Source organism: Lathyrus oleraceus, chromosome 5, assembly GCF_024323335.1.
Source record: "Lathyrus oleraceus cultivar Zhongwan6 chromosome 5, CAAS_Psat_ZW6_1.0, whole genome shotgun sequence".
Taxonomy (NCBI): Eukaryota; Viridiplantae; Streptophyta; class Magnoliopsida; order Fabales; family Fabaceae; genus Lathyrus; species Lathyrus oleraceus.
In genome coordinates, this window is record NC_066583.1 from 529795550 (window position 1) to 529822862 (window position 27313).

Consider the following 27313-nt stretch of genomic DNA (forward strand, 5'->3'; position numbering starts at 1 on the left):
GAGAAGACATTGAATTTAGCTGTATTATCTACCAACATATCAATATGAGGTAGAGGAAAATCATCTTTTGGACTAGCTTTATTCAAGTCTCTATAGTCCACACACATTCGGACTTTTCCATCTTTCTTAGGCACGGGCACAATATTGGTCACCCATTGAGGATACGTAGAAGTCACCAGAAACCCCACATCGATCTGCTTCTGAACTTCCTCTTTAATCTTCACTACCATATCAGGATGAGTTCTTCTGAGCTTCTGCTTCACTGGCACGCACTCAGGCTTCAAAGGCAGGAAATGTTGCACAATATCTGTGTCCAGACCAGGCATGTCTTCATACGACCAGACAAAGACGTCGACGTATTCTCGTAGCAACTCAATCAACCCCTTCTTAACAGACTCTTCCAGGAGTGCCCCAATCTTCACTTCTCGCACACAATCTTCAGACCCCAAGTTGACTGCTTCCAGATTCTCAAGATGCGGCTGAATGATCTTCACTTCATGCTCAAGTAGACGGGTAATCTCGTCAGGAATCTCTTTAACATCATCTTCTTCCGCCTCAAATACAGGGAATTCAAAGTTGGAAGATGGTGTTGGATCATTATGTTCAATGAGTTTGATCAACCTGCATTAATGATTTTGGATATAGAGATTTTAGAATTCAAACAAGGCAAATCATTATACAGATGAAAAGATTGATTTTATTCTTATTTTTGGGTTTTGTGTGATCACCAATTTCATGCAAAAGCGAAAAGGGAAAATAATTGGAAAACAAACATTTAACATTAATTTATTGAATGAAAATATCATTGTATTTATGCACCAACAATGTCATCACTTCTCCTTTTGGCATGGGAGAAGGGTTTTCAAACACGATGGACATTACTTTGACTTATGGATAACCGTTGGAACATCAACATCGACCCAATTATTGCAGACCCCTCCAGGGATGATGAAGTTGCCAGAATCCTCTTCATCCTCTTCCAAAATGGCAGCAGCCTCTTCATCTTGACCAATATGGATGAATCCACCACTCTTGAACAACCCTTGTTTGTTGAAGACACCAGAAGAATAACTTATGCCAGCCCGGGATTTGTTGTCTTCCAGTTCAATCATTTGCCCCAATCCAGCAGTTGCACCATGCTCAATGGCCAACTTGGCATCTTTATAGGAAGCAAATGAAGAAGTTCCCTTCTTAATAGGTTTAACAATAGATAAATCTTGGAACGGCGTTCCAACTTCATCCTCAACATCTATATAAGAGAAGGAAGACAAATGGCTAACCAGGAGAGCCTTTTCTCCCCCTACCACCACCAACTTCTTATTTTTGACAAACTTCAGTTTCTGGTGTAGGGTGGATGTCACGGCGCCTGCCTCGTGAATCCATGGTCTGCCTAAAAGACAGCTGTACAATGGGTGAATGTCCATAACCTGGAAGGTAATCTGGAAATCACTTGGTCCATTTTTGACTGGGAGATCAACCTCTCCAATCACAGTTTTGCGAGACCCATCGAAAGCTTTAACTACCACTCCACTCTGCCTCATGGGAGGCCCCTGATATGATAATTTTGTAAGAGTGGACTTTGGCAACACATTCAATGATGACCCAGTGTACACTAGCACATTGGACATGGCATCATCTTTGCAGCTCATGGAGATGTGTAGTACCAAGTTGTGGTCTTTTCCCTCCTCGGGGAGATCAGCATCCCAAACACTTAAATTGTTACAAGCGGTGATGTTTGCAACAATACTATCGAACTGTTCAATCGTGACGTTGTGATCCACATACGCTACGTCCAACACCTTCTGCAGAGCTTCTCGGTGTGGTTCCGAATTCATCAGCAAGGATAGTACGGAGATTTTGGATGGCGTTTGTAGAAGCTGATCTACCGCGTTGTACTCACTTCTCTTGATGAGGCTCAGCATCTCATCACAGTCTTCTTTCGTATTGCCGTTCGGGCCAACAGATACAGAAGTCTTCAACGTAGAGGCATGTTTAACAACAAGTGCTGGATTTGGAGCACTCACAGCATTCCCAATCGGGCGTTCAACATAATCAACAGTATCACTCCTTTGAACATCAGCTTGCGGCTTCGGCGGAGCCGAGAAAACACGACCGCTGCGGGTCAGGCCGCTGACGTCGGAAATATTAACAACAGATGAAGAGGGCAGGGACACCGCTTTCCCATTCTCTAATGCTACATCATTGTAGCGATAAGGGACCGCCTTCTCAGAAGAATACGGTACAGGGCCAGCTGGCTTAATGGTCAAAGCAGGAGAAGCCTTCTGCTTGCTACCACCATACTTGATAATAACAGGCTCAGGGGTCCGAAATACTGGAGAAATTACGTTGACTTCATCAGCATCTTCGTCAACATTTCTGTTTTGAAGTATCTCAATAACTCCTTTATCCAACATTTCTTGAACATCTTTGCGCACCTGACGACAACCTCTTTGGTTAACAGAACAAACTCGACATCTATCGTGGTCATGCTCATAATGACTGTAATCACACATCAATCTATGCATCTCGACCAGAGATTGTCGAATATGGCTGACATATTTGAATTTGTATTTGCCAGGGCAGCCCTGGACGATGTTGACAGATTTCCCATGCTCGGGCAACGAGTTCTTCTTTACATTAGGGCCTACGTCCTCGAAACACAGAATACCACATCTTACAAGGTCTTGAACCTTGGTCTTCAAAGGGTAGCAATTTTCCACGTCATGTCCGGGAGCACCGGAATGATAAACAAAATGTAATTCTGGCTTATACCACCACTGAGGGTTAGTAGGTATAGCCGGCGGGTCTCGTGGAGTAATCAACTTCCTCTCTATCAAAGAGGGATATAACTCTGCATATGTCAACGAAATAGGATCGAAGGTGACCCTCTTCCTCTCGTAACTTGTGCTGGCTTGATTACTGTTTCGAGGCTGGTAGGCCTGCTGTTGCGGACGGTGCTATTGTTGTTGATATTGAGGATGTTGTTATTGCTGATTATTATTGTGATGCTGGTACTGTTGATTGTCTCTAAAGACAGGTGCTATGTGAGCCACCTGGTGCTGATTACCGGCAGGACGCACGGTCTTCCTCATCACTGAGGGTTTTCTTGGTTTCACATGGGAGGTCACAGCATGTGCCTCACCATCTTTCTTCTTCCCAAACGTCCCATACCGTTTGATGGAAGATCCTTTTTCTCTGGTCAAGCGCCCTTCCCTGACTTCTTCTTCCAGTCGCATCCCCATGTTCACCATCTCGGTGAAATCAGAAGGAGCGTTGGCAATCATCCACTCGTAATAAAAAGAACTCAAGGTCTTCAAGAAGATCTTGGTCATCTCTTTCTCCTCTAGCGGGGGCACAATCTGTGCTGCTACCTCTCGCCACCTCTGGGCGTACTCTTTGAACGTTTCCTTGTCCTTCTAGGACATGGCTCTCGATTGATCCCTATCGGGAGCCATATCCACGTTATATTTGTATTGCTTGACGAAGGCCTCGCCAAGGTCATTGAAGGGTCGGATGTTCGTACTGTCCAAGCCCATGTACCAACGTAGGGCAGCACCGGACAAACTGTCCTGAAAGTAGTGGATGAGCAGTTGGCCGTTGTCGGTCTGAGTCGACATTTTCCTGGCATGCATGACTAGGTGGATGAGAGGGCAAGTATTTCCCTTGTACTTTTCAAAGTCAGGGACCTTGAACTTTACAGGGATCTTCACATTCGAAACCAGATAGAGTTCAGCAGCAGACTTGCCGAAAAGATCCTTTGCTCTAAGAGTTTTCAATTCCTTGCGGAGCTCAAGAAATTGATCGTTCATAGCGTCCATCTTTTCATAGACATCTGGGCCCTCAGACGGCTCAGAATGGTAGATGGTGTCGTCTACTCTGGGCATAGTATGCACGACAGGAGGAGGAACAACAAGGATCGGGCTAGATGACGGCAGAGAAGCAAAAGTGGGTGCAGGACCCTCAGGCATGAAATTAGGAGGAATCCCCCACGGAAACCCAACTGGCATGGCTGTGGGAGCAAAGTGTGCGCTGGCCGCAGGCACAATTGAAGAGACAATCTCAGAGATGACTGTCCTCTAGGGAGGAGTTGAAGGTGTCGGAGACGACTGGCTTTGGGCAGCCATGAATGACTCCATCAGGGCAGTCAATCTGGCTACTTCCTCCTTAAGCTCGCGGTTCTCTTATTCCAAATGATCCATCAGTCTTGAAATGTTTGCTCGGGTGTAGTACCGGTAAGTCAGCTTGTCTTGGAAATAAATGAAGAACCCAGAGTTAGACCAAAGAACAAGAAGCCTGGAGCAAAACCTGCTGATGCACATGATACATGCAATACTTGTGCATATGATTTGTTTTTATTTATCAGAGGAACTTTTAGAGTTCTATTTGCAAATATTGGAAATATTAAACATTTACCACATATGGAAATATCACATCAAATAATATTTGGGAAATATTTTTACACCAAAGAAGCACAGTCTTGGTAACCAAATACAAGAGGAAAGGAAAATGAACATCCTATGGAACCCTAGAAGCAGTCATCTAAAGCTCTGGACACAGGAAGATAAGATGCACGAGGCCTATTCACCTCCTCCTTATAGACTGCCTCCATGCCTGCCTTCTCTTTGGCAAGTCAATCGTACTTCCTTTTCCAAAACTTGGAAGACTGAGGAAGTAGAGAAGTCCATGCATCATCAGGATCATCTATAACCTGATGCTCGAGGAACTCTATCAAAGCATCCTTCTCCTTGATCTGTTGAAGCAACTCCTCTCGTTCACGGATCCAAGCACGTGAACGGTCTTCGTTTCTCAACTCCTCTACTCCTTGGTCAAGGAGGGTTGAAGGCCCAGCCACAACCAAAGGTGTAGGTCTTGGATATTCGTAAGGCATCAGGTACTCGGAAGCTCTCCTCCTAACCCAAGAAGTATAAGGCTCGAAAGCGATACAGTTCTTCGGTCCTAGCTCCTTCCTTCCTTTCCTATGGATCTTGCGCCAAGCGCGAGCCATCCTGCCTTTAAAGCCTTGGGGATCTTTAACCTCCTGAAAGAACACACCCTCTAACAGAATGTTATTGGGTTTATCCTTTAGGGGGAACCCAGGCTGACGACGTGCTAAAATAGGGTTGTAGTTAATCCCACCACATGTACCAAGAAGAGGCACATTGGAGAATTCACCACAAGAGTCGATGATCTGCACACCATCATATACACGGTTGTACCAAAAGATATCATCATTAGTGAGAGACATGAGTCTCATAGACCACCGTAGACATCCTTTGTTCTCCTTGAAGGCGACCGTCTGCGGCAAGTGCGAAATAAACCACTTGTACAACAGAGGCAAACAACCCACGATGCTACCACCACCTTTTGCATTCCTCACTGTAGCAACCTGAAAAATACAGTGCGCAAAAAAACAACCGGCGAAAGAAAATGACAGAAGAGTCGCCACCGTGCGTTATTCATCCCAAAGGAGGGAAAGGAAACGCTCGAAGTAAACCTGAAAAAGGAAAGGACAAGACGGGGTCTTGCAACCAAATCTTGGGTTCGGGAGTTGGTTATGTGAAGGGAAGGTATTAGAACCCCTACGCATCCGTAGTACTCTACAGGATCCGCTTTTGTAATTCTTGTCTAAAGGGTGTGAGTTTATCTTGTGCTGTTTACAAAAAAAAAAGGGTTAAATGAAAATGACTCGCGCGGATGTCGCATCCACTGCATACGTATCTCATCTGAATATGAGAATCAGAGTCTTCGTAGCTCGGCTGACCTATAGGTTGGGGGATGTGTGCTCGCTAAGACATCACGTCTTATGCCTACGTATATCATCTGGAATGAGAATCAGAGCAAGCCGTAGTTCGGCTAACTATGGGGTTATGGATTGGGTTTTGGACGAACGACGTCACTACGCAATCTACCGGATGCTCGACCTTTGGAGACTTACTCGCCTGTAGTAGAAGGAGTTAACGTGTTGCTTTGGGTTTTAGGGTTTGGGATGCTCAAGGGCAAAAAGGCAGTCCTTGACGAAGGAACCGCCCTACCTGCAGGGATACGAACACATACAAAACAAACATGTATAAAGTAAATGTGCCAACAAGGGGCTCAGAAGTAAATAAACAAAAGAAACAAATGCCTCCTATCGAGGTCTTCCAGCTAAGAAAGCGTTAAAATGCGGAAAAGAGGTAAAAGTACCAAACGGATAAAGATCCGAAGTAACAGGTAATCAGAATGAACCTTCAGGGGGTATCCCACAAATAAAGTGGGAAAACCACGCAAACCATCTCTGCAAGAGTCTGTGAGCCCTCACAAAAACTCAACAAAAGGGTTAGTGAAACACGATAAGCATTTTTTTCATGGATAACAGTATGGTTTCAGAAACCTCAAACCCTGTGGCATACATTTCAGAAATCATGTGATTAAACATTCAAGGCATATGTTTCACCCATTCATGCATAATTAAACCCGTGGGCAAAAACATAATGAAATTCATCCATCATACCTCATACATTCAGATGATCCAAATTAAGAGCATAAAATCATGGGAATGAGGCAAACCTGATGGGAGAGACCGGTTGAAATCAAATGGCACGGTTGGGTTTGCAAGGCAATGTTAGGGTTTGCGTGAGATGAAAGTGTGTGAGTCAGATTGAATTTTTCAGAGCTGCCTGGGGGTTGCTCTGAGTTCTCTGTCAGGTTTCTCTTCAGGTTTTGTCCAGGTTTTGTTCCAAGGAAACCTCAGAGTATTTTGCTTCTCTTCCTTTTTCTGTCTGATCTCCCTCTTTTATAACCTGATTTTCATGGCTTTGTGGGCTCAAATGAGAGAGGTCCAAGTCCAAGTTTTTCTATTATATTTTATTTATTACTTTTTTATTATTATTTTTATTTATTTATTTATTTTTTCGTTTTATTTTTCGTTTTTTTATTTTTATTTTATTTTTATTTTATTTTTATTTTTTAAAAAGTTTCTTGGATCTAATTCTGATTGACATGATGAAATGCAATATGAAATGCTAAATGAATGCATGAATGAGGAGGGCAAATTTTGGGGTGTTACACTCACATGCAAAGAAAAGTAAGTGTCACCCAACAGAGTCGAAACGGGATTAAGAGTAGAGAAAATCCTAATAGCGTTCACATCCACAAACTTGTCGATGTTGGGGAATAACACTAGCCCATAGATGAGAAGTACGAATATGGCCTCAAAGGCGTCCTCACTCATGGCCTTCCCATACATAGTAGCTTGAGCAATGAGGAACTCAGAAGGGAGACCTTGAATTCCACATTTGGTAGTCATATGAGCACCAACCAGAGATTCATGCAACATATCAGCTATCTCTTGAGAAGTAGGAACACTCTCCAAGCCACCGAATGGCAACTGGTCTAGAATAGGTATACCCACAAGGTGGGCATACTCCTCAAGCGTGGGTAAAAGTTGGAAATCCGGAAATGTGAAGCAACGGTACAAGGGATCATAGAACTGCACCAATACACTCATCAATCCTTCGTCCACCTGAGTAGTCAGAATAGATAGAAGCTTCCCAAAATGAGCCTTGAAACCCAAGGGATCTACTACATAGGATGTAAAATTCCTTAGCTCTTTCAGGTCGGGTTGTCTGAAACTGTACTTCTTTGTATTCCTTCTTTGTCTTTCCATGTTTGAAAATTTTGCAAATAGACCTCTTAAGTTCCTTGAAAATTATCTCATTATTGATGATATGGATGCAAATGGGTGCATGAATGTATGAATGCAACAATCACACTCAAGGATCAAGCAAAGCACACAAAGCAAAGGTCATGGGATGGATCATGTCATCCTTAATATTAATCATCCATTTTGGTGGATTATGGTTTACACCTTATCAACACCCAAGTTCCATTAATATTAAGGATACAAGAACGGATCAACCATGAATCAAGGGTTTGTTGCAAGTCATGAGCATGGAGTCTTGGTTAAGAACCACCCAAAGGGAGTGTACTAGGTTTAAACCTGCCAAACATGTTCTACAAGAGGTTCCCATAGTCATCATCCCATCTTTCGGATATTATCGGAGAAACGACTACTCGTATTCCAAAAATATTCTCAAGAGAGACTCTTATGAGTGTAGTATCGCGTAACAATCGTATCAAATCTTACACTTGAACGACTTTCGCACTACATCCTAAGAATAAGCCAAGATGGGCTTGGTAAACTAAGGTCCTTGGCTTCTAAGGTCTATATTGGAAAGAGTAATGTCTAACCACAACTACTTGTGTGACATTATTGATCCCAACATGACCTCCACCAAGCGAATGGGCTTGCAAGTCAACTTGCTAAGGAATAACTCCACACAAGTCAATAAGACTATGCCATTCTCCTATCCTAAGTGCACTCGAGTTCGGGTAAGAACTCATCTCACAAAGATCACCAAGCATACAAGAAATTAATATTCAAGCAATTCAATCATTACATACAATACAGTAATCCCAAATTGCACAAAAAATATGTCACAAAACAATATACACAACAATGCAACAAATATGAAAAGTAGGCAAAACCCACTAGGCAAATTTCCCCAGCAGAGTCACCACTTTTCTGTAGCGGGGTATTTGTTACCATTAGAGATATTGACTAAATCTAAGGTAAACCATACAAGTTGAGTCGCCACCGCACTTCTATTTATCCAAAGGAATGGTTAGAAAGCGAACAAAAACCTAAAAGTTTTATCGAATAAAAAACTAGTAAAAATGTCAGAGATCGGGGTAAGGGGGTTGGTTATGCAATGGGAAGGTTTTAAGCACCAAAAACATCCCAGGGAGCCCTTTTCACATTTTTTGTAAGGTTGGTATTTTGTGAAAATTTGTTTGTGCAAACATGATTGAAGAGATGAGAAGAGAATATACAAGTTATTTACATTTTTGTGTTTGGATGGATAAACCCATTGCCTACGTACCATCTTAAAAAAGATTAGGATCAAAACCTCGTAGTTCGGGGTAAAAATCTCAAAACAAGTTGGTGAATTGATTGGTCCAAAAGCCTTAAGGTCTTTTGTTATCCAAGGGAGAAAACTCAACCTAAAACCACAAATCCACCATGTGAGGATAGCTTTAACATGCTAGTGAGGGGTTAACCCTATAATAAGCATGGAAGACTCATTGTCCATCACTAAGGATATAGGTGAGTATTATATCTACCTCAAGGATACCTCAAACCTAATAGCTAAAGGTTATGAAAAGTTTGATTAAGAAAGTGGCCATTGAAACCACAAAAAAAAGGTATTTGAATGAGTGGTATTTACCAATGAAAAGTATGTACAAAATATGGTCAAAGTTGGCTTAGAAGTTCAATTCAAAATTAGTATTCTGAAAAGAAGGTTTGGAAATCAAAAGCATAAGGCTTAGGTTTCTAGCATTTGAAAAGAAGTATTAAATGTTTGCACAAAAGTTTTGGCTTGGGTTAGAGTGGAGGGAAGAAGAAGAATGGCTAAAGTCCTAAGTACAAGAGATAAGGGATAAGAAACAAGACCACAAATGGAGTTCCTCTCTTGAGATCATATTGATGATCCAAGTAGCTCCCATCCTTTGGAATATGCAAGCAAAATAAGAGTAAGCTCAAGAAATCAACACAATCAAACAAGCTTCTTAGAAGATCCCCAATGTATCTTGTATCTTTCTCTCTTAGAAGCTCATGGCAATGGTTCCTCACTTAGGCTCAATGTTGGAATCCCTAGCATAAGAACACACACATTAAAAAGTTCTATCAAACAAATCAAAAATGAACAAGCAAGAGTTTAGGAAATTGGTCCTCCCAAAGTTCTCTTTAGCATTTATAGCATTCTAAAGGCTCAATGCCTAGTTGCTCTTTGACTTTTATAGCACTCTAAAGGCCCAATGCCTAGTTGCTCTTTGATTCCAAATATGCATAGGGGGGAGTCCTAAAGTCTAAGTCCATTTCTCCATTTCTTTGCATTTGGTCCACAACAATCAAAACAAAACACAAGAACAATGATATATACACAATTATGTGCTCAAGTGAGCAAAAGGCAAATTGCATTAACATAAACATGTTCTCAAGTGAGAAAAGGGAAAAGCAAATGAATAATATGTACAAGAATAGTAAATTGCATAAATGTAAAGAGCATGAATTAAATGTTAATGGTTAATGGTTAATGTTAGTAGTTAGTGTACCATAAGGCAAATTTAACACTATGTTAAGCAATCGTAATTGGACTTATGTAGAAGTCACAACTATCTGAGGCCGGTCAATAATAATGTAGGCAACAACACAAGTTAGAGGTCTTGATTAGTGAATCAAACTCCAACAACTTGCCATGCCAAAAAGAAGATGGGAAATGATCTTGTATTGATTTAGGTCCTTTGCATGATTTAGAAAGAAATCTATCCTTAATGCAAAGTCATTCACTTGATCTATGATCAAGATGAATTAGATTTGAATCAAGGAAGATTAAACCTCCCTAATAAATGCTAACCACCAATCTTTAACTCATTGATCAAAAAAAAAAAGAAGGAGGAGAAGAAGAAGAAAGAAACGGAGAATTCAAGTGAATTAAATGAAATGGAATGTATTAATCAACAAGCATTGACCAAAGATAGAGAAGATCAAGGTCAAACAATAGAAAACAAAAGCAAAATGAGAATTAGAAGTCAAGAAACAAATAAAATATTTTTGGCATTTTTAATATTTAAAATAAAACTTGAATTAAAATAATAAAGAAAGGTCAAACTTCAAATTCACTTCAAATCAACTTTGAAAAATCCGAGTGAATTATCCCAAGTTCAACAAGGTCAAACAAAGTTTGACAAAAAATTTCAGCATTTTTAAAAGTCAGAAACTATTTTAAATCAATTAAAATGCATAAAAATAACCTAATTGAACTAAAATCTCAAATAAATCTCAAATCAATTAATAAATTGATGAGAATATTTTTCATAGATCTATCATCATTCAAAGAGGTTGAGAAAATATTTTTGTATTTTTTGAATATCAAAAACTATTTCAAATGAATTAAAAATAACCAGAAAAGAGAAAATTACTAAAAAATAGCAAATGATAAAATAAAAAATATTAAAAATCATTTTTAGAAACTAGAAATTAAAAGAGAAATAATGCAATTGGTCCCATAATTTTTGGACCAATAATGAAAGAGATATGGATTTTAGAAATAAAATGGAATTAAAAGAAATAAAAGAAAATAGAAATCAGAGATTAAAAATAAGAAAAAAGGAGAGGCGTTGGATCCAGTTCATTAATTGACCTGGCAGATCAGACAGATCTGAGTGCGCTTCCACAATACACGTGAGTCAATGCAACCACACAAACATTTAAAAATAGTCATAACATTGGACAACCTAGATCTAATCTGGAAATGAAAACGGACGGCCACGATTGGATCTGGAGACCAGACGGTGGCCAGCGCCACCGACTTCTCCGGCTAGCTCCGGTTAGAGCTCAAATTTGCAGAAGAACAAATGTGCACCAAAACACACGATCCAGGTACCAAATGAAAGGTGGAGTGATGTACATCACTCCTATGTCACTCAATTCCACTCTAGATCCCTATTGAGAGAGAAATCAGAGATGGAACTTTGGTGGTGTTTAACTGAACTTGCTTGATTTCAAAAATTAAGAACACAATAATGATGTCTCTATGCAGAGGACTTCAGATCACACAAAATCAAGGCAAATGGAACAATATATGAGCTGTTTCGAAGCAAAATGCAGTTGAGCAAAACCTTGGAATTGAGATGAATTGAGTCACTATCTTTGAGTTCTTTTGCAAACAGAAGCTTCTATGGATCAAGGTGAAGAGGTCTAGGAACTTTAGATCTGAAATTTCAATTGAGGAAATCAAAATTCAGATATGAAATTTGAGAGAAAATTGAGATTTGTTCCTTTGGTATGGGTGTGGATTCAATTCAACAGAGGTTTAGGCGCCTGTAGGTTTAGGAAATGAAGAGCAAAGCACTTGTATTTATAGCTAAAGCCATCTGATATGCATGAACAAAGTGTGTATGGGAGAAGAGGGCCTCCATGCGTGGGCCTGTACAAGCGCATGGAGGGCCCAATTCTGAATGAAATTGAATGCTATACATCACCAAATATGAATTGGACGTGCATAAATGATATCATGAGCTCATGCAATGTGTTTGAAATGAATTTCACAAAATGCACTATAATGTTCTCCTCTTCGAAAATGATATTTCCAACATTGAAACATAGGCTTATGGGTAATGGTTGGAAAGCTTGCTACATAAGGAACAAATGCTATGTTGATCAAAACTCCAATTGGGCCTTGGAAATTAATGAAATTTGAGTTTGAAGTGTAGTGTGCAAAATATGCCTATGTGATCTTTCCAAAATTGGCCAATGTTCAAGCCCCTCTATCTCAATAATGAAAGCTCCAAATGATAAAATCTTCAACACGAAAGTTGTATATATTTTCAAGACAACAAATTTGGACTTAAATTTTGCATCATTTGGGTTTTTTATGAAGAAGTTATGGGCACTTGAAGTTGGACTTTTTCACATTTCAATGCATTTGGCCCAAAGTGACCTATAATGTTTTGCATTATCACATGTATTTATTTTGATATTTTGCAATTTTTCTCAACATAAAATTTGAAGTAGAAACATTAATCTTTCCAATGCATTAAGTCTCACCTCAAAATCATGAAAAATGGATGAGTTATGGTCTTGAGAATTTGACCCAAAATTAGGGTTTCAGTCAAAATGACCTATAATGTCTTGGAATGGATGATGACCTTCCAAGATTTAAATCAAATTTTGATGAAAATGAAAGGTTGTTCATATGGTTCCTAAGAACATTTTTTATCTTGGGATCATCTCCATTTGACCAACACATAAAAAGTTAGGTCTCAGTGTATTTCAAAATAGTTAGATGAATTGACTGATCAACTTCTCAAGTCCACACCTCATATCTTGATGAATTGATGATTGAGGACACTCAAATAAGTACAAATATGCATGAAATTATGAATTAAGGATCTTCCCTTTATTTTATTTGACCATGGACTGAGGTTGCTTCAAGAGCAAGGCACAGTTGATGAACAGATGAATTGGGGTTTCCTTGGGAAACAAGCCTCAAACCCCTTGACTTGTTTTGATCAAAATGATGAATTGAGATACTTGGGAGGCATATTTGATGGATGAGAGCTTTTGGAACCATTACCATGCTTGCTTTCATCTCCTCTTGACCATATCAATGCACATAGGATCTTCTAGAAGCCTTTAGACCTTGTGATTGCTCAAGCTACAAAACAAAGATGTTAGTGACATATTTTTGTGCTTTTGGGTTAATAGAAATGAGAAAAGCAATGATATACAATTCAAGCATGCTTGGTGATCTCAAACCACTCACAAGAGATCCCAACCTAAAGGCCAAGGGAACCAAGATGCTTATGATCCTTGAGGCTATGCAAATGCAATGTTATGATACCATGAGGGATATTAGGGTCAAAATTGGGGTCTTACACTACCCTATTTATTAATCAATCATTCTTCATTCATTCAATCAATACCATCTTTCGATATCAAATGTCATTGGTCCTTGGTTTCCATGTTCATTCTTTTAGGACGCCTAATGAACAATCCATCTTGTGAATCGAGAGTTGTTTGTACTATGTAACAAACACTTAATTCCTTTTTTGGTTATTCCACTACAGCGATATGATGCCTTGGGCCCCTCACTTGTTGGTTTACCTTTACTCTTCGGTTCAGAGTTTATTCCTTCATGGATTCAAGATAATTCTTCTCTTTGATCTCAAATTGTTTGTTCCCCAGCAAGTGATACATTCTCCCTTGCACCCAACAATACTTTCGTGTGGGTCTCATTCTCATCCTTTTAGGACGCTTAATGAACAATCCACCTTGTGAACCAAGAGTTGTTCGCGCTATGCAGTTAAACACTTAATTCATTCTTTTTTCGGTTATTCCAACACGATGTTGTAGGCCCTCACGTGTTGGTTCATACCAGTTTTACTCTTGAGATCGAAGCCAGTTATCTTCGTGAGCTCCCTTGATACTATTATGTTGGTGCAAGTCATAATCTTCATCACTGTATATCTCCCTCTCCTTTCTTTTCGTAGTTCCGAACTACGATTGCTCTGATTTTCTCATTGCAGAATGAGAATACATAGGCACGAGGATGTGAATCCTTGTCGAGCATACTTTTAATTATTTCTCCTTCGCCTTAGGGCACCATCCATATCTTTCTTAATCCATTATCTATCTTCGATCATAAATCGTCCACCCAGTGACATATCTGTCTCTTTGACATTGAAATACACTTTCTTTGGAATTCAATATATACCCTTTTAGGACGCCTAAGGAATAGGCCACTTTTGCACCAAGAGTTGTTCGTGCGATGCAATTGAACATTTAATTCCTTCTTGTTTTTAGCTAAAACCCTACAGTGGCGGTCCACTAGTCCACGTATTGGTTAACGATGTTTCCCTCTATGGTACAAATTCTATTTCTCCTATGGATTCCAAGATACTTTGACATTCGATTTCAAACAATACTTCTTCAGTCACTTATCATCCGATACTCTATCCTGTGACTTCGGTCACTTCCTTCCGTTCATCCCATGATACACTCGTATACTACCTTCTTTCACTCCAAGTGATATACCAGTTATCTTTGAGAGAAATACACTATACCTTTGTGCTCCATCTTGTACCTTTTTTGTGAACCAAGAGCCGAGTTGTTTGTTTTGTCAGACCTTGTAGCTTAGACGAACATCTCCTTACTTACTTTGCAGCCGCATTTAGGCAACCCTTTCTTTTCGGTTTTTCCAATACGATGTTGTAAGACCTCACGTATTGGTTTATACCAATTTTACTCTTGGGTTCACGTTTTCACCCCTTGTTGGAGTTCAATCATATTATCCTTTGGTTCAGACCATACCTTCGATCACTATTCTTCTCATCTCCCACCATTAGTTCTCTGAACTACGGAGCTCTGAATTCCTCATTGCACTATGAGGATACGTAGGCATGAGGGCCCTAATCCTCACCGAGCAGTTTATCTATTTCTTTCTTTTTTTCCATTCTTTTTGCGAGTAATCTTAGATCTAACACCTATTCGAGCGAGAATAATCAAAACGGTTCCGATGGAGTACCATGGATGTTTGGGGTGCTAATACCTTCCCCTTGCATAACCGACTTCCTTACCCAGTATATTTCTTTCCCCCGAGTTTTATCGATGTTTTCCCTTCCGTTTGGGGATAAATAAATTTTGATGGTGACTCTGTCGTATGTTCGAGCGTGCGATACGTTCGGGTATATTTCCGCTAGCTTCACAACCAACAAATAGACTTATTATTTTTTTCATTTTTCTAAGCATTGGGCTCTGGTGCATAAGTTGGTGTAACCCTTTTATTTAACCCAATCTGCAGTTGTGGGGGATTGGATCGTAATCCACCCTACCAAGTTCAGCACCAGATACCTCTGAACCAACCCACAAATAAGCTTATTTTTTATTTTTCTTCTACATCTTTCGCATATTTCTTTATTTTGCTGGGTTAAATGACCGTGTGAGAGTCACCTAGCCCGGGTTTTCATATGACTTGAGAACAAAGCAAGAATTTTTGTGATCATTCACTTATTTTCATCGGTCCCCTACGTAGAGCATGCTTAAGCCGGAGCTGACTGCAAGGATAAACTACTTAAGGACTTATTTGGAACCAAAAATTAGGGCCACATCATATGGGGTATCGAGATCGACTCTTATAATCATGAAGCCTACGGTGTTAAGACAATACCAATTTTTAGAAAAAGTTTTCCCAAGTCTTTTAGATCCTGTTATAAACCTATCTTATAGCCTGAATATTCAAGATGCACTATTTTCTTTGTTCAAAAATTTTTGTCACGATTAAAGAAATGGTTGAAATACGGATACACTACACAGATGACTCGTCAGACACATGTTATTTCATTGAAAGGAAAAGCAAACAACTAAAACACATAAAACATACTAAAAATAAAGGAAAACGATAAAAAACGATAAAAATAAAGGAAAGTGATAAAAAGTGATAAAAATCTCCTCCCACACTTAAACCGAACATTGTCCTCAATGTTTCGATATGAGATAGGGTAGGAGTAACCTGGAAGAGAGAGTGAGAGGACTATGAGTGATCACCGGTACCGTCATCGTCACCGCCCTGGTCAGAATGCCTGGGTCGACGATGTATGCTACGAGTACTAAGTCCTTCCTGCAGCTGCTGAGAGAGACCTAAGAGAGATCCTTGGGTGGCCTCGATAAGAGCGAAGTGACGCTCATTAGCCTGTCGCTGGCGATGCTGCTCATTAGTGATCACAAGTAAGGACTCAGTGATAGTCCGATGTGCTTGCTCACTACGCTGTCGGGAAGCTACCATAAAACTCATATTATCTGTCAGTTGTTGGTTTATGGTATTCAGAAGGGTGTCACACCTTTCCTCACGAACCAGGTGCTCGCGCCACATCTCCTCGGTGATGTAAAAACCGGGAGTGGTACCTGCAAAATGGTTAGAGGAAGAAGGTGCAGTGTGTGCAGGTGTTATAGTAGGAATATCATGAGCGGATGACTGGTCACGCCGGTCATACTCATCATCGGTCTCTTGCTCATCGTCCATAGGAACGTTAGGTGGCAAAGGACCGGTAAATGGTAGAGCAGCAAGATCATACGTCCAGTTCCTTGCATGTCGCACATTTGTACGCTGAGAGCAAGGTAAAACAACACTGGGTATAGCTACACCATGTATCATGAGGTGAAAACCACCTGCTCGTCGCACCTTGCATAATTTCATATCTTTCAAAAACTTTAAGTTAATGGTGCAATGAGGGAATGGTTCCAAGGTGGCTAACTCAGCGTTGAGATTTAACGCTCTAGCAATGGAAGTAATCAAACCACCGAAATAGATGGTTCCTCCCTTTTTAAGAATGACAGATATATGGGCCAACATAAAAGGAACAAGATTGATCCTATGATTAGTGAGGCAACCCTGTAAAAACAGCAACTCACGAGCATTTACTTTGTTAGAATTCTCCCGGCCAAATATGGTACATGCCAAAAGGTATCTAAAAATACATATGGACGGGTTATGAATATTAGAAGACAAAATTCCTTAAAAGGAAGTGACAGTCATATTTGATAATTTATTCCAAAAAGTAAATGCCTCGAGTACCCATTCAGCATCCAAGGGCGTCTCACAGATAACACCCTCACCGTAAGGCATTCCTAGCAAACCCGCTAAAGCATCGGTAGTGTACTTGTATTCCACATTAAACATTCTAAAACAAACGGTACCTACCGTGCTAGCAGTGCCAGGGTAAGCAGTGTAAATTAGGGAACTTAAAAATTCCATAGTGAGGCTATCATAGGTGGGTGCTTTACTAGCAAAATTATCGTGTAATCCTAAAGTATCAAGCATGTGGAAAACACTATGGTATGTTCCTAAAGTGTACATACAATCTTCGTCAACATACCTGGTAGCGAGGATCTCCCGAGATTTAAATTTTTGCAAAATCTTGTTTTGTCGCTCTCCGGGTTTTCCTCCACGAAGAATGATGTTGTTGAACTCCATTCCGGCCATTAATGGTGATTGTAGAGAAAAATGGGTATTTATAGAAAGGAAATGAAAATGGAGTTTTAGTGGAGAGATGATTAAGTGAAGTTTGGAAATGGTAATGGCTTGGAGTTACAATGAGAAAGTTGGGATTTTTGTTTGTGAACTTGGGTGGAGTTAGGAGGAGGAGAAAATGGGTTTGGAGAGGTTGAAGAAGGTGAAAATGGTGAAAATAGGGATTCTGTCCGTTAAAGTCCCAGACATCATGGCGCCCACCATGAAGCTTATGGCGCCCGACATGTCTTCGAATTTGGTTGGGCCAAATTTGATCATTGCTACTTGGGCCTCAATCTTTTTGCCTTCATTTTTGTAAGGGGGGGTGCACATAGGTTTCTATGAATGCTATTTTTTTGATTTAAGCTTGACAAAACAAAATAAAATAAAATGAAATAAAATAAAACAAAATAAAATATTAAAGTGAAAAAAAACAAAATAAAATAAAATGGACATAAAAACATAATATATATATATATATATATATATATATATATATATATATATATATATATATATATATATATATATATATATATATATATATATATGTGTGTGTGTGTGTGTGTGTGTGTGTGTGTGTGTGAAGAGTTAATAATAAGTCACGGGTCCAGAGATCTTAGGAAAGATAAAGCAAGCATAATGCCAAAGGAAATAATAAAAATAAGCATGAATAATAAATAACGGGAAAATAGGAAAATCAAACGGTATTTCTTGGTTCGTGATGGCATCAATGCTCAGGGTATAGTGCAGTCTCCTCGACTTCGTATCCTCGAAGCTCTGCGATCTGGCGTCGGAGGTCGGCGATCTCATCATTCAGTATATCAGTTTCAGTGTCATGTGAGGCAACTGATACTTCGACCTGCAAAGCAACGTCAACAAGCTCCTGGAGAAGCTGGGCTATCTCTATGCGTAGCTTAACCAGTTCAAACCTCATGCTCGGACTCTGGAGATTTGGATTGTTGTTGTGGACTTTGATTCCGATAGGTGCAATTTCGGCTCGTCTATTGTCTCTCCCTGCCATTCTATGACGTAGGCCCAATTGGCCTGATCAATAACACAAGTTACCTGAGGGTTAGACAAGGTGAAGTAGTGAATAGTCTCACCCTCGATTAATAGCCTTTATTGATTTGGTTGGAAAGAAGATCTTCTCATGAGGCCACGGTCCAGACAGAAATCAACATCCATCAAGGTGTAACTACAGTAAGACGTCAGGTGAGATAGTCTTCTATCAAGTCCCAGGGCTGAGGCTATATGAGTCACCGTGCTTCCAACGTGTATAGGACTCACAGCGGAGCGAGCATTAAGATATAGACTCTCGATCAGGAAAGCTCCACAATCTACTGGGCGTGATTGAGTGGTACAGTACACGAAGAAGATCTCTTCAGCACTCACATGCGTATCAGGGTCACTCTTCCCCAGGAAGGTGTGGGCAATGATCATTTGAAAGTATCTGAAAGCAGGGTTGTGAATCTTGTTGGAGATTTGAGTGGAAGGGTCAGGACTACCTCCACATGTAATATCACTCCAAAACTTCTCGACGTCTCGGCTCAGGAAATAGCTCATGGGGAGCTCAAATGAGGCAACATAGGCAGTCTGAAATCCAAGCAAGTCATCGAAGTTCTTGTGGTCGAAGGTGTATTCTTCCCCAAACAACCTAAAATTAATGTATCCACCATCACTAGCGTGACCAACATAGGGCTCGTAGGTCAACGAGCTCAAGAACTCCAAAGTCAGGTTCCTGTAAGTCACATGCATAGCATCAGTATATTCATCCCATTGCAACCGGTTGCACAAATGCCTGACACTAGGCTCAATGCCTAATGCCTCCATGTAGCTCGAGTCGGGATATCTGGTGGGCAGCATTGGGCGCTAGGAAAGCATGGCGTAGCGCTGCTCTTGAACCGGGTCACGAAAGATTACTGGCATAGTGTCGATATTCTCCATCCTGAAAAGTTAGATTAGAAACAGAGGACACCTGAAATCGCAAATATTATAACTGTTAGTCTCCACATAGATATACATATATATAAAACAAATAAAAATATAAATTGAAATAGTAAAACTAAAGCAAAGGAAAAGAAATCATGGGTTGCCTCCCATGCAACACTTGTTTAACGTCGTTAGCTTGACGATTGGAACTTTATATGTTAGAGGTAGGAACTGGAGGGTCGATCAGAGTTTGGTCATGGCATTCTGTGGGGATGTCACCTCCTTGATATTGGTTCAGTCTTTGTCCATTTACCACAAACGGATTACAGGAACTGTTTCGGATTTAAACTGCTCCAGATTTTAGGATTTTGGAAACCTCAAAGGGGCCTGTCCATCTCGAACGCAACTTACCTGGAAAAAGTCGTAATCTCGAATTGAAGAGGAGAACATAGTCGCCTATATTAAATTCCTTTTTCACAATCCTTTTGTCGTGCCAAGCTTTGGTTCTCTCTTTGTATATAACGGCATTCTCGTAAGCGTTCTGGTGGAGTTCCTCCAATTTGTGGATATCAAGGATTCGCTTCTTGCCAGATGCTAGGCAATCCAAATTCAGGGTCTTGATGGCCCAATATGTCTTGTGCTTGAGTTCAAAAAGGTAAGTGGCATGACTTCCCGTAGACCAACTGGTATGGTGTAGTTCCAATAGGGGTTTTGTAAGCAGTTTTGTAAGCCCACAATGCTTCTGTTAGTTTTTCAGACCAATCTTTTCTAGATATTGATACAGTTTTCTCCAAGATTTGCTTAATCTCTTTGTTAGATACTTCCACTTGACCATTAGTCTGGGGGTGATACGGTGTTGCTACTTTGTGTTTTACTCCATATTTCCTCAAGAGTTTATCAAATATCCTGGATATAAATTGTGATCCACCATCACTTATGACAAGTCGTGGTACTCCAAATCTGGGAAAAATATTTTCTTGAACATCTTGATGACTACTCTTGTGTCGTTGGTGGGTGCGGCTATAACTTCTATCCACTTGGACACATAGTCAACGACTACCAAAATGTACTTGTTTCCCATCGAAGATGGAAAAGGTCCCATGAAATCAATACCCCAAACATCAAATAGTTCTACTTCTTGGATGTTCTTCAAAGGAATTTCGTCACGTCTTGAGATGTTTCCAACGCGCTGGCACCGGTCACATCGGACAATATAAGCATGGACATCACGCCATAGTGTTGGCCAATAAAGACCAGCTTGAAGGATCTTAGCGTATGTCTTGGATGTGCTTGAATGTCCACCATAGGGTGAAGAGTGAAAATGCTCTATGATGTTTCTGACTTCTTCTTCCGGGATGCAACGTCGAAATATGTTATCTGTTCCTCTTTTGAAAAGGAGTGGTTCATCCCAATAGAAATATCTTATATCTCTAAATAACTTCTTCTTCTGTTGATAATTGAGGTCAGGTGGTATGATATCAGCAGCTAGATAGTTCACAAAATCAACGTACCATGGTACTCTGCTAATTTCTAAAACTGTCTCAAGGTTGTCTCCATCAGGTTCAAGGGGAATGGTATCTAACTTAGCTATCAATCTGTCATAAGTGAAGTCATCATTTATAGGTAAATGGTCTGGCTTCAAATGCTCTAATCTGGAAAGATGGTCAGCAACTATGTTTTCTGTTCCTTTTGTGTCTCTAATATCTAAGTCGAATTCTTGTAACAAAAGGATCCACCTAAGTAATCTAGGTTTTGCATCCTTTTTGCTTAGAAGGTAACGGACAACTGCATGGTCTGTATAGACTATAATCTTAGATCCTATAAGATAAGACCTAAATTTATCGATTGCGAAAACCACAGCTAGAAGTTTATTCTCTGTTATTGTATAATTTAATTGAGCGGCATCTAGGGTTCTACTAGCGTAATATATTACATGTAGTTTCTTATCTTTTCTTTGCCCTAAAATAGCTCCTATAGCAAAATCGCTAGCATCACACATTATTTTGAATGGTTTAGTCCAATCCGGAGGTTGTAGAATGGGTGTTGAAATTAGCGCTTGTTTTAACTGATTAAAGGCTTTAGTGCATTTTTCATCGAAAATGAATTCAATGTCTTTCATCAGAAGGCCGGTCAGGGGTTTTGTTATTTTAGAGAAATCTTTGATGAAGCGTCGGTAGAAACCGGCGTGTCCAAGGAAACTACGGACTTCTCTAACTGTCTTAGGAAGGTTAAGGTTTTCTATAACTTCTACCTTTGCTTTATCGACCTCAATGCCTCTTTCAGATATTATATTCCCCAACACTATGCCTTCTTTGACCATAAAGTGGCACTTCTCCAAGTTTAGCACAAGGTAAACTACTACGCATCTCTCTAGGATTTTCTCAAGTGTAATGAGGCAATTCTCGAAGTCCAACCCGCACACCGAGAAATCGTCCATGAATACTTCCATAATTCCATCGAGATAATCTGCAAAGATTGACATCATACAACGTTGGAAAGTAGTTGGCGCATTATAGAGTCCAAACAGCATTCATCTGTAAGCAAACGTTCCGTAAGGACATGTAAAGGTTGTTTTCTCTTGATCCTCGGGGTGTATGGGTATTTGGAAAAATCCAGAATATCCATCAAGATAACAAAAGTAAGAGTTTCTGGCAAAATGCTCAAGCATTTGATCTATGAATGGAAGAGGGAAATGGTCTTTCCTAGTTGCCTTATTGAGCTTCCTATAATCTATGCACATACGCCATCCGCCTTCTATACGTTTAGCTACATGTTCGCCCTTCTCGTTCTGCACGAATGTGATGCCTCCCTTCTTGGGTACCACATGTACATGACTTACCCATTTACTATCAGAGATCTGATAGATTATACCAGCCTCTAGCAATTTAAGGACTTCCTTCTTCACCACCTCACTCATTACAGAGTTCATTCGTCTCTGATGTTCTTTGGAAGGTTTTGAATCCTCCTCTAGCGAGATCCTGTGCATACACACGGATGGGCTTATGCCTTTTAAATCAGAGATGTTGTACCCTAAGGAAAATGGGTATCTTCTTAAAACATTCAAGAGTCGATTCGTCTCATCTTGGTTTAAGGTGGCACTAACTATTACTGGGCGGTTCATTTCTTTATCCAAAAACTCATATCTTAGGTTCTTGGGTAGTTCCTTTAGTTCTTGAGCTGGTTTTTGAGAATTTTGTGAAAGGTCTGTAGTAAGGTCCAAACATTCGTGAGGTTTCGTTTCCTCTAGCTCGTCATCCTTTTCATTCAGGTTTGAAAATGGTTCGATCACGGGTTCTTCTCGATCAAATTCTCTTATGCACTCATCTATGATATCGATCGCATAACATGCGTCTCCTAGGATTGGTGCCATCAGGAATTTTGAAAGAATGAACTCGATCTTTTCATCCCCTACTTCGAAGGTTAATTTCCCTCTTTTGACATCTATTATAGCTCTTGCTGTTGATATGAATGGTCTACCTAAAAGGATAGGGATATCTTCGTCTTCTTTGATATCCATGACCACAAAGTCTGTTGGGATATAAAGTTGACCGATTCTAACTGGGATGTCTTCTAAAATGCCTACAGGGTACTTAACAGACCTATCGGCTAATTGGAGGGACATCTTGGTTGGTTGTAATTCTCCTAAGTTTAACCTTTTACATACAGCCAAGGGCATTAAACTCACACTAGCACCTAAGTTTAGGAAAGCTTTGTCGATCACATGACTCCCTAAAATACAAGATATAGAAAAACTACCAGGGTCTTTCTCTTTCTTAGCAAGTTTATCCTCGGAAATAAAGTTGCATTCCAAGGGTTTTGGATCGTCAAGCCTACATTTATTGGTTAAGATGTCTTTGAGAAATTTGGCGTAAGATGGAATTTGGGTGATAGCTTCGGTGAAAGGAATCTCTACATGAAGCTTCTCTATTACCTTTATAAAATTTTGGTATTGGTTATTGACTTTGGTTTGTTTAAGTATTTGCGGATATGGGATTGGTGGTTTGTACGGGAGTGGTGGTTTGTAAGTTTTATCCTTGGCTTCTCCTTCTTGGTAGGTTTGTTTTTAGGGTTTTATCGGTTCCTCTTCTTGGTTGGTAGGTATATTTTCTTTAGAAGTTTTGGACTCGCTCATCGCTGGGTTATGAGGCCCTTCGTAAGCGGTCCCACTTCGTAACGAGATAGCGTTAGCTTTCCCTCGAGGGTTTGGTTGATGTTGTCTAGGGAATTAGCCTCCAGGTGTAGTTTATGGGGCTTGGTTTTGTGCTACCTGTGAAATCTGGGTTTCAAGCATCTTGTTGTGAGTGATTATCTGATCAACCTTGGTTCCTAATTGCGTTATAAGTTCGTTTACGTGAATGTTCTGGTTTAGGAATTCTTTATTTTGCTGAGTCTAGCCCGATATAAAGCTCTCCATGATCTTCTCAAGGTTAGACTTCTAGGGCACAACTTGCATAGGTTGGTTTGGTTTTTGGGCTTGATAACCTTGCGGTCTCCGAGGTGCATGATTTTGGACAGGGTTCTGGTTTTTATAGGAAAAATTCGGATGATTCTTCCATCCAGGGTTGTAAGTGTTTGAAAATGGGTTACCTTGGGCGTAATTCACTTGGTCGGTGTTCAGGTCATTCAAAAGGTTACACTCCGCTGATTCGTGTGCTTTAGATCCACAGAGTTCGCACTCTGTATGGACTACTGCTGCGGTGTTAGTGTTTGTAGACATATGTTCGATCCTAAGGGCTAAAGCGTCCATTTTCTCCTGCATCATGTCCAGAGAGATTATCTCATGTATTCCACCTTGGGTCTCCTTTTTCTCTATTGATGCTTGTTCAGTTCCCCATTGGTAATGGTTTTGGGCCATATCCTCAAATAGGTCACAAGCTTCAGGGTAAAGTTTGTTCATCAGCGCGCCACCTGCAGCAGCGTCATTGCTCATCTTGGTGTTATAATGGAGTCCATTGTAGAAGGTATGAACGATCGGCCATTGTTCTAGGCCATGGTGTGGGCAGACTCTTAATAGCTCTTTACATCTCTCCCAAGCTTCAAAAAGCGATTCTCCTTGGTTTTGAGTAAATCTAGTTATTTGGTTTCGAAGAACAACAGTCTTACTAGGGGAAATATCTAGCAAGGAATACTCTCCCAAGGTCTTCCCAGGTAGTTATTGAATTAGCTGGAAGTGAATCTAACCATGAACGTGCTCTATCCCTGAGGGAGAAAGGAAATAATCTCAAACGGATCGCATCTGGTGAAGCGTCGTTAGATTTAAAGGTGTCGGCTAGTTGGATAAAAACTTTTAAATGTTGATTCGGGTTCTCAGTAGAGAGACCTGCAAATTGGTTCTGTTGAACTAATTGCAACAAAGACGGTTTTAGTTCGAAATTGTTAGCAGGAATAATGGGGTTTACCATACTCGAACTAGGTTCCTCGTCAGAGGGTTGGGAAAATTCCTTAAGAGGTCTTCGGTCGCGATTCTCAACCATAGCTTTCTTAATTCGGATGAGTAAGAGGTGTGTACGAGTGTAACGTTCGGGTTCCGCTAAAGGATCTACTAAATTTCCGGTACTACGGGTTCTTCGCATTTACCGGCTAATAATGCTTTAGTCTAGACGGTGTAACAACAACGTACGAAATTTGATGAAGTTGGTCCCCGACAACGGCGCCAAAAACTTGATCGTGTGAATTCGCAAGTGCACGAATCGCGTCAAAATAATATAAAAGAATATTGATCCCGCAGAGACCAAATCGTCAATCTATCGATTACTATCGTTACAGTGTTTATATAAGGCAGTATAAAAGAGATATTGGGTTTGCAAAATAACGGTAAATAATAAATGCAGGTAAAGACAGGTTGAATGTATTTCACGTTAGTTAAGTGATGTTTCGATTGTCTAAATAGAACTACTTATGAGGAGATATTTTCTACTCTTGAAAAGAATCCATTTAACAGGAACTGTCGCTTTCGTGTATTCAGAACAAAGTTTACCCTTAAATTAAGGCCTTTTATTGTCACTTATAAAAGGTGCGCATAACGCTAAAGTAGTAAACTTATTTTTAAGAAATAAGACTCATAAACTTAGTTGAAAAGTGATTTTGATTTGGAAAGTTTTACCCAAGGAGTTTCTTGATTTTAAATCTATCAACGCGTCCGAAAACAATTTCAAAAATTGTTTTTCCTTAAAGTGATAAAAATTCCTAATCAACTAAGCCAGGGTGCTTTCGCACTCCTTGAATAGTTAAAACTAACCAAGTTTATTTCAGAAAACTTGAGTTAAAAATCAAAATAGCCTTTAAAGTATTTCTACAGATTCAATATGTGAAACATCTCTTTAACTGCGATCCTTACATTCTAACCTTTAAAAGATTTAGCCAGACATGGTAATACCAACAAACACAACGATATTGATCATGATGAAAAGTTGTTTTAGAATGTGAGGCGTAAGGGACGAGTAAAGCGTGTAAAAATAAAGCGTAGACATAAAGTAAATAAAATAAAACGTAGACAGTAAGTAAATAAAATAAAGCGTAGACAGAAAGTAAATAAAGTAAAGCGAGACGGAAAATAAATAAAGTAAAGCGAGACGGAAAGTAAATAAAGTAAAGCGAGACGGAAAATAAATAAAGTAAAGCGAGACGGAAAATAAATAACGTAAAGTGAGACAAGTAAATAAATAAATAAAAGCGATAAATAAGAACCTGCTCCAAACGGAGGGCTTTAAATCTGGTACAAGAAAAATAAACCTCCGACTCTGAAGATAAAGGCGACAGCAACTCGAAGTGACCCAACTCAATCTCACTAAGGTGCGATAACCCCCCGATGTGACGGATTACCGCTTTTCCAAATGATAAATATAGGCTTAGTGTTGTAAACTAAGTTGGATGATTTGGAAATGAAATGGAACGAACTATTTATAGAGGATTTCAGCAGCTTGCAAAGACCATGGTGCCCTCCAACTTCTCCTTAGTGGGAACGTGATTTCCAAAGGTGGCACCCGCCATCCCTACATGGCGCCCTCCATGTGTGTAAATGGGAAAGATCATGGGAACGTGGCGGTTACCTCCTGGTTGAGGGATGATGAGTCATGGCGTCTCCTATAGCGGCCGCCATGTGTATAATTTTCGCCGAAAAACCCTAATTTTAGGTCTTTTTGCTTCGTTTCTTCTAAAAGGGTCCGAAAGAGATAAATATCTGAAAACAACATAAAAAGAGCATAATACAAACAAAATGATAATAAAGTCCTAATAAACATGTGAAATCCGAGTAAAAAACATGGTGTGAATCAGTGTGATCAATAGCCACCTCTGAAATGACAGTTCTCTGAGGAGGAGAAGTTGCAGGTGTTGGAGAAGACTGACTATGTGCAGCTAGAACTGACTCCATTATGGCAGTCAGGCGGGCGATCTCCTCTTTCAAGTATCTATTTTCTTGCTCAAGATGTTCCATAATTCTGGAGTGATTGGCGCGAGTATTGTACCGATGAGTCATCTTGGTTGAAGCATAGAAGAAACACCAATGAGACATCTGGTGAAAGAGAAACCTGCTTATGCAAATGATGCATGAAATGCGATGTGTGATTATTTTTATTTTCAAGGAACTTACTATATTATTTGCAAATATGTATAACAATGATGGCAATAATTTGATATGACCATAAAAATCTCTTTTATTCATATAATTGGAAGGATTACACTGAGTACAATTTCAGAAACCAAATGAAAAATACAAGAGAAAAGGAGACTAGTCATCCTAAGGATCCCTAACAACAATGTCCTAAGATCTC

At 39.9% G+C, this 27313-nt stretch overlaps 1 non-coding gene across 1 annotated transcript; it reads left to right on the forward strand.

Annotated features, from left to right (window-relative positions):
• Positions 1-24526: 24526 nt before the first annotated feature.
• LOC127090179 (small nucleolar RNA R71) lies at positions 24527-24633 on the forward strand. The gene has a single exon (XR_007791708.1). It is a non-coding gene; the product is annotated as a small nucleolar RNA R71 (small nucleolar RNA).
• Positions 24634-27313: the final 2680 nt, after the last annotated feature.